Raw genomic sequence first — 8,059 nt, 5'->3', positions numbered from 1 at the left:
TGCATGAATCGTGAATTAAAATATTAATTTTTCTTGAAAACTTTGCCCGTAAATATATATTTAATTCATGTTTATAAAAATAATATTCATATAAAAATATTACATATACGTTTATTAAATATATATTTACGGACTATTATTTTGTCACGGCTGGTTCGAGTTGCTGCCCCTTAACTTAAACCCTTTAACTAAGTCTGACCCAATTACACTTATTTAATTCTTAAAGCTCACTTTTATATCCTAAGCCCAAGTAATTATTTAATTGAAGCCCTAATAACGCATTTTCTAGGCCCAAGTGGTTATTTAAGCACAATAACTAATTTGAGCCCAAATAATAAAATTAAGCCCAGTTTAATAACTTGGGCCCTAACTAAACTGTTGGCCCAAATTAAAATAAACTGACCTGGACCCATCCAAAACTTATGTCCCGAAACACTAACTTAAGCCCACTTAATTATTTAGCCCAATCACTAACTTGACCCTAATACATTGACCCGACCCGGATAATTAAGTCATAACCCATGACTTGACCCGACCCAGATCTCGACCCAGACCCAGCCCACTAAAAAAAAATCCCAGCCCAACAAGCAGCCCCCTTCTCCAAGCCTATCACCCGAGCGCCCCTTCTCTTCTCGGTACCCAGCTCTGGTCACCATGACCGGAACCCGGCCGGCAGGACCACCCCAGGGTCCTGCCGAGCTTCCCTGGACTGTCCATGGCCTGAACCATGAGCCACACGGCTCGGCCATGGACCAAGAGACCACCTCAACGCACGCGCAGAACCCAGCTGCACCAACACTCACAAAAGCCATACGCCATCGGCCTTACACCCTAAACACTTCCAGCCTCGAACCCAGCTCTAGCCAGCCAACTAACCCAGCCCAGCAACCTTCGAACCCGCCCAGCCAGATAATAAGATGAGACCGAGCCATCAAAATAAGAAAAATGCGAACAACGACAACAAATGGAAAAATTAGTGCGCAAATCTTAAAACCGTGAGCTCAAACCACAAACTACAAGCACAGGCACAAATTTTTAAACCATAAAAGTGCATATAACGATCTAAATGGCGATAGACAAAAAAATTCGAACATGCCTAAATCGATAAATGAGGGTATGGAAACGAAGCTCGTTGCGTGGTGATCAATAATCCGCAAACATCTTGAAATTCTACCAAACTAACAGGTGAGGTGTGTGCAAAGTGAAGGAACGACTATGGAGTTCTGTTTCTCAGAAAGAAATCGTGTGAGGGAGAGGAGGGATTTGGGTAGGGCTTCTCACAGTTAAAGAGAAATGGTTCATGCATGGGCCGCTGAAATTTTGGGCTTAATAAAAAAATAAGTCTTAGCCGCAAATTTTCGGATTTATTAAAAGCACATTTTAAAAAGTGCCCTAAAAGTTCATAAAATGGCCCGATATGCTGAAAAATGGACTTTAAAATATTTATATATATATAACCGAAATTTTTCAATAAAATAGATCTTAAAATAATTATATTAGACTCTTAAAATTCTTAGACAAGAATATCGATAAAATATTTATCTCGATCGGTCGCCGTCCCGTCAACTAGCTCAAAAATAATATTTTTCCTAAAAAATTTCATAATTCCTAAAATACCCGGATTAAAAATCCTAAATAAAATTTAAAACAGCTAATCATGATAAATGAAAGTCGTTTAAACCTTTAATTTAAATTATTATATTATTCTATTTAAAATGTTAATTATCCTAATTATGCTTACGGTTTATGTAAGAGGAAATTCTAGGCGTTACAAATTTTGCATCAACTTCTATGCCCCTTGAACTTTTTCACCTAGATCTATGTGGTCCCTCGATGAACGCTAGCCTAGGAGGGAAGCTTTATGCATTTGTCATTGTGGATGATTTCGCACGTTACACATGGACATTGTTTTTAGCCCACAAAAATAATGCCTTTGATTATTTTAAAACTTTTGTCAAACGTGTTAAGAATGAGAAAAATCTTTCAATAAAACAGATCCGTAGTGACCACGGAACTGAATTTCAAAATGAGAGTTTTACAAACTTTTGTGAAGAGAAAGGCATCGGTCACAATTTTTTTTGTCCTAGGACTCCTCAACAAAGCGGGGTCATTGAGAGGAAAAATAGGACACTTGTGGAGATTGTGAGGATCATGATATGTGAGCATTCTCTACCAAAATATTTTTGGGCTGAAGCAATGAACATTGCCTGTTACATTATCAATCGTGTATCAATAAGGCCAATTCTCAAAAAAACTCCATATGAATTATGGAGAGGAAAAAAGCCTAACATTTCATACTTTCGGGCCTTTGGATCAAAATGCTTCATTCATAATAATGGTAAGGACAACCTTGACAAATTTGATGCCAAATCCGACAAAGGTATTTTTCTTGGGTATTTTACTACGAGTAAGGCTTTTAGAGTATTTAATAAACACACTTTACTTGTTGAAGAATCAATGCATGTTGTATTTGATGAATCTATGTGTGGGGCCTCGGGTTGCTAATCTCAAATCTTAAGGGGCAATTAATAAATAAGCATCATTAATCTAATAAGAAAAGAATAAGAATCAAGATTTTTTTTTTTTCAAAAGGAGGTAGGCTCGGGCGGTTAAAAACTATCGCCCGGGCGCCCCTGATTTTTCCAAAACAGAAGGCTCGCGCTCGGGCTGCTAAAAACTACAGCTCGGGCGCTTCCTGGGCAGAATTTCACCCTGTATATCAGCAGCCATTCTTGATCCTTTCCATCCATTCCAAGCTATCAAATTCAAGTATAAAAATGTATATTAACATAAAACAACATCTAAACATGTAATAAAGTATTGATACTTTAAACTAAAAGTTTTACAATGCAACAAAAGCAACAAAAGACACAACTAGTCGCTAAGCTTTCCAAGTCCAAAACCCAAATGTTCTCTAACATGTTTATAAAGACTTAGCTACAACGTTCCATCTCGAACAACCCGAGTCCACATCTAATCATCTCTCATGAGCTACCCACGACGCCTTGGCCAGCTCCTGCCCCATCTGTTGTCATGCACACATACAAAACAAGACAACAGCCGGATAAACTCCGGTGAGAAATCAATCTCAGTATAACCAACATATAGAAAGCGTTAAATAAATCATATCGACTCTATTTTAACCCGACTCAACAAATAGAGTAAATTAACGCTTCGCATAAGAACTGATTCATATAACTTCGAGGCCATCAAGATTCATAAATGATCTTGACATGGATATACATCTAACGAGTTCGTAACTGACTCGCAAATAAGGTTAACAGCAACCTTGGCATAGAATCAATTCAATATAGCATCATATCAACTCAAATCTAAAGATCCATTACCTGATATGGATCGACAACATCATAATCAAATCAAAAACATAAACAAGTATGTGGTTTTTGCGGGCCAACTCAATAATAGTCATTCTTGAGTTTCAAAGTCCCTACTTCGCGATGTCGTCATTATACCTTCGTTATTATCGATTCTGGACTCTTCAAATCTGAAAGATATATCAAATACACAAATATCAAACTTCATTCCAATCTATTGTATCAAAATCGAGTCGAAAACTTCATAAGATCGTCAAACGATCGCATTTCAAACCTCAATCAACTTTCTTCGGTTTAACTCGGCGTCTTGAATTGTTGGCCTTCAAAACTCGACTGAAACTGAAGAATAAAAATACTATAACATTCATAACATCTAGATAAAGACTTCAGCTCAGATATAGGCTATCAAAACAGTCTAAAAACTCAATTCAACGGCGTAGCGATTGAAAATCGGTAACCGACGTAATACCGAAATCATTTCTAACTTCAAAACCAATTATACGTGTATTCAATTCAACAAACCAGCTGATATATCATTCCAAACCTAATCTCAATAGCTATATCAATTGATATACATGCTGGAATCAAAGTTGAATACAAATAACACAAACTCATCAATCCAGTTTCGCAATAGAATCGCATAAACGTCGATATACATAATCAAGAACTCAAAATCTGTTATCTGCCATCTACTGATTTCGAAATCCATATAACACAACATAAAACTTACACGAGATCGAAGCCCTCATCGCAAGGATTCTAGAACAATTTACGGAATCAAAATCGGATAACCGGAGCAAAAGTTACGACGATTTGAAAATCAAGATTTCAAAAGAACACAAAGATCTCGACTTTCTGGTTAAAACTTCTGAATTCTCTAATATCATGCATGTGTACATGCTGATTAGACAATATAATCTGATAACTTCAAGAATAATTGCAGTTTAGCCCCTCAATTCTTCATTATTTGTAATTTGGTCCTCGACCCTTATTTTAATTCAATTTCAATCCTAAATAATTTAAGAATATTAGAATTTAAATTGAAACTCTAAATATTCCCAAATTAAATATACTCGAATTAAAATTAAATAAATTCGGATTAATAGTAATTAATCCCGGGCCTTACACTATGTCTATAGTTTCTCGTAATACTAATGATGATGTAGAATTACTCGAAGAAGAGATGGCCTCCTCAAGCTTAAATAAAATAGATGTTTATGTTGAGGAAACACAACTTTCGAAGGATTGGACTCTTCACAAAGATCATCCTATAGATCTTATTATTGGAAGTCCTTCGAAGGGAGTAACCACTTGCTCTTCACTTAATAATATCTGCAATCATCTTGATTTTGTTTTGCATGTTGAACCTAAGTGCATTGATGATGCTTTGTTAGATGATTCAAGGATTATTTTTATGCAAGATGAATTAAATGAATTCAAGCGCAATGATGTTTGGTATCTTGTTCCTAGGCCGCATGATAGATCTATTATTGGTACTAAATGGGTCTTTAGGAATAAACTTGACGAGCATGGTACTATCACTAGAAATAAAGCTAGGCTTGTAGCTAAATGATATAGTCAAGAAGAAGACATAGATTATGATGAAACTTATGCGCCTGTTGCTAGACTAGAATCTATTCGCATGTTGCTTGCTTTTGCTTGCTCTAGAAATTTTAAGTTATTTCAAATGGATGTCAAAAGTGCATTCTTGAATGGTGAATTAAAAGAGAAAGTGTACATTGAACAACCTGATGGCTTTGTTGATGCATTATTGCCTGATCATGTATATAGATTAAACAAAGCTTTGTATGGTTTGAAACAAGCTCTAGAGCTTGGTATAAAAAACTATCAATTTTCCTTCTCTCAAATGGTTTTTCGAGAGAAAAGATTGACATTACCTTATTTACCAAAAATGTCAAAGAAGATTTATTGATTGTGCAAATTTATGTTGATGACATAATTTTTGGTTCTACTAACGAAACTCTCTGTCAATATTTCTCCAAGCTTATGCAGGAACACTTTGAGATAAGCATGATGGGGGAACTTAACTATTTCCTCGGATTGCAAATCAAACAGTGCAAGGATGGGTTCTTTGTGAACCAAAGCAAATACATCAAGGAGATTCTAAAGAAGTTTGGGATGGAGAACACAAAATCATCATCTACACCAATGAGCACAGCAATCAGACTCGACAAGGATGAAAATGGTAAATCTGTAGATCAATCTTCCTTTCGTAGTATGATTGGCTCCTTACTTTATGCTACTGCTAGTAGACCGGACATTATCTTTAGTGTTTGCTTGTGTGCACGATTTCAATCATGTCCAAAGGAATCGCATTTGTTCGCCTTAAAACGCATTTTCAAATATCTTTCAAATACTCCAAATCTCGGCTTGTGGTATTCGAAAAATTCTTTCTTTGATTTAAAAGCGTACTGTGATGCCGACTTTGGTGGATATAAGGTGGACAGGAAAATCACTAGTTGAACTTGCTTCTTTCTAATTGTTTAGTTTCTTGGTTTTTAAAGAAAAAAAATTGTGTTGCGTTGTCAACGATCGAAGCCGAATATATGACTGCCGGTAGTTGTTGTGCGCAAATTCTTTGGATGAAGCATCAATTGCTTGACTATGGTGTATCTTTTTCAAAAATTCCTATTTTCTGTGACAACACTAGCGCCATATGTCTTACAAAGAATCCGATTCAACATTCGCGCACCAAACATATTGACATTCGTCATCATTTTATTCGTGACCACATCGAACAAAATGAAGTTGAACTTCAATATGTTGACACAAAAAATCAAATTGCCGATATTTTTACAAAACCACTAGATGAAAATACTTTTATTCGTTTGCGTGGTGAACTTGACATGATTGAGTTGTAATCACTTGTTGACATATTCTAAAGATAATATCATATTAAGGGGGAGCTTAATATTAAATTCGAGCAATTTAATGTTGGATAATACAAATTAATTGTATTTATTCAATATTATACGCTCATATTTTGTTATTTATGTGTTGCATTTTAGAAATCATATTTCAATTCTCATGTTTTTGCATTTAATTTTTCAGTCTTTTTGATATCACAAAAAGGGGGAGAATTAGTTTGGTTAAATACTTTAACTAAGGGGGAGAGTTAATATAGTTAAATGCATGGAGAATAAAATTAGTTATTTGATAAACAAATTGTTTTTAACTAACGATTTAATTAAGAGGGAGTTTTTGCATAGTTTTATTTATGCAATTTTATTGTGAAATTGAAATTATTTATTTAATATTGTACATTTATTTCTCCTATTTAACCATGTTTTGTGATCATAAAAAATGGAGAGATTGTTACGCCTTAAACGCATACAAATATCGTGTTATGAGATTAATGTTTTTAATGCATTAACAAGTCTCATAATATTATATTTTGATGATTACAAAAACTCGGTTAATTGTTACTAACCATTTAAAGTGAGATTTTGCAGATTAGATTTTTGACAAATAAATTATTGAAAGTTATTTTGAAGCTATCAATGTAGTAACCCGTATCCAGAATTAGCGATTAATGAGTATATTAATCGTGTAATCATGTTTAGATTAAGTAAAACATGATTAAGGAAATTCCAGAAGGGTTAACGGAGTTCATAAATGGATCCAGGACACTCGAAAATGGCTTAAAAGGCCCCAAGACTCGAGTGGGATCGGAACCACCGATCCAGGATCGGAGCTTCCGATCTTGGTGACATCGGAACCACATCGGAAGCAAGGAGATCGGATCTTCCGATCAGCGATCGGAGCTTCCGATCGACTGTCGGTGACAGGTGTGTGGTTGCATGTGGTTGAGATTGACACGTGGCATCGGAGCTTCCGATTGGAGGAACGGAGCTTCCGATCTGCCGGAACGGAACGTCCGATCGAGGAACAGAACTTCCGATCGACGTCTATAAATATAGGGTCCGAGCTCCTCATTTCTTGCCAATTCCGAATTCCTCTCCTTCGCCCTAGTAGCTCTATTTTGGGCTTTGGATACTCTTATTTTAGAGTTGGAGTAAGGAACATATTTTTTAGTATAGTCGGACAGTGTCTGACATAGTAGCGGAGCAGTGCTCGAGGCTGTGGAGCTGCAGCAGGGGTGTACCCCTAGTTGCGAGATAGTCGCCATCAGCGGGCTGACGACGGACGCAGGTATAGCTATGGTCTTCTTAAATTATTTAGGAGTATGCAATAGCTTAGTTAAGACTTTTAGAGCTTAATTAATGATGCATGAATATTTGCATTGTAGAGTTGATGATAGGCTTGGAACCTAGAGTGGGAATGCTAGGAACTGCCTGTAGTAAGGTACGCAAGTACAGACTGAGATTGCCAGCGGGTTTTGCATGCTTATATGTTGCATTTTGTATGTCATTTATTATGCAGCATGTGCATATCATATTGTGCCTGTCCATCTTGTGAGATGAGCCATGTAGGGCCGCTCAGCCCTGTCTGGACGGTTGATGTATAGGGCCTATTGACTGACGGGTCATGGGTGGCTAGCATCGGGGGACACGGTCCACGTCCTGTAGGAATGAGCAGTGTACGCAGGGTTTGCTCCCCGGGTTATACCACTCATGTCCTAGGCGCCATTACTGAGCAGTTATATACAGTTATCCCAAATATGGATACCCTATCATTTGCATGCATTATATTTGTATGTTTTACCCAGTGCTTTTGTATTGAGCTTAGAGCTCACGTCTAGT

The sequence above is a fragment of the Henckelia pumila genome, chromosome 1, assembly GCF_033568475.1.
Source record: "Henckelia pumila isolate YLH828 chromosome 1, ASM3356847v2, whole genome shotgun sequence".
Classification (NCBI taxonomy): Eukaryota; Viridiplantae; Streptophyta; class Magnoliopsida; order Lamiales; family Gesneriaceae; genus Henckelia; species Henckelia pumila.
Note: the sequence above shows the minus strand (reverse complement) of the source record.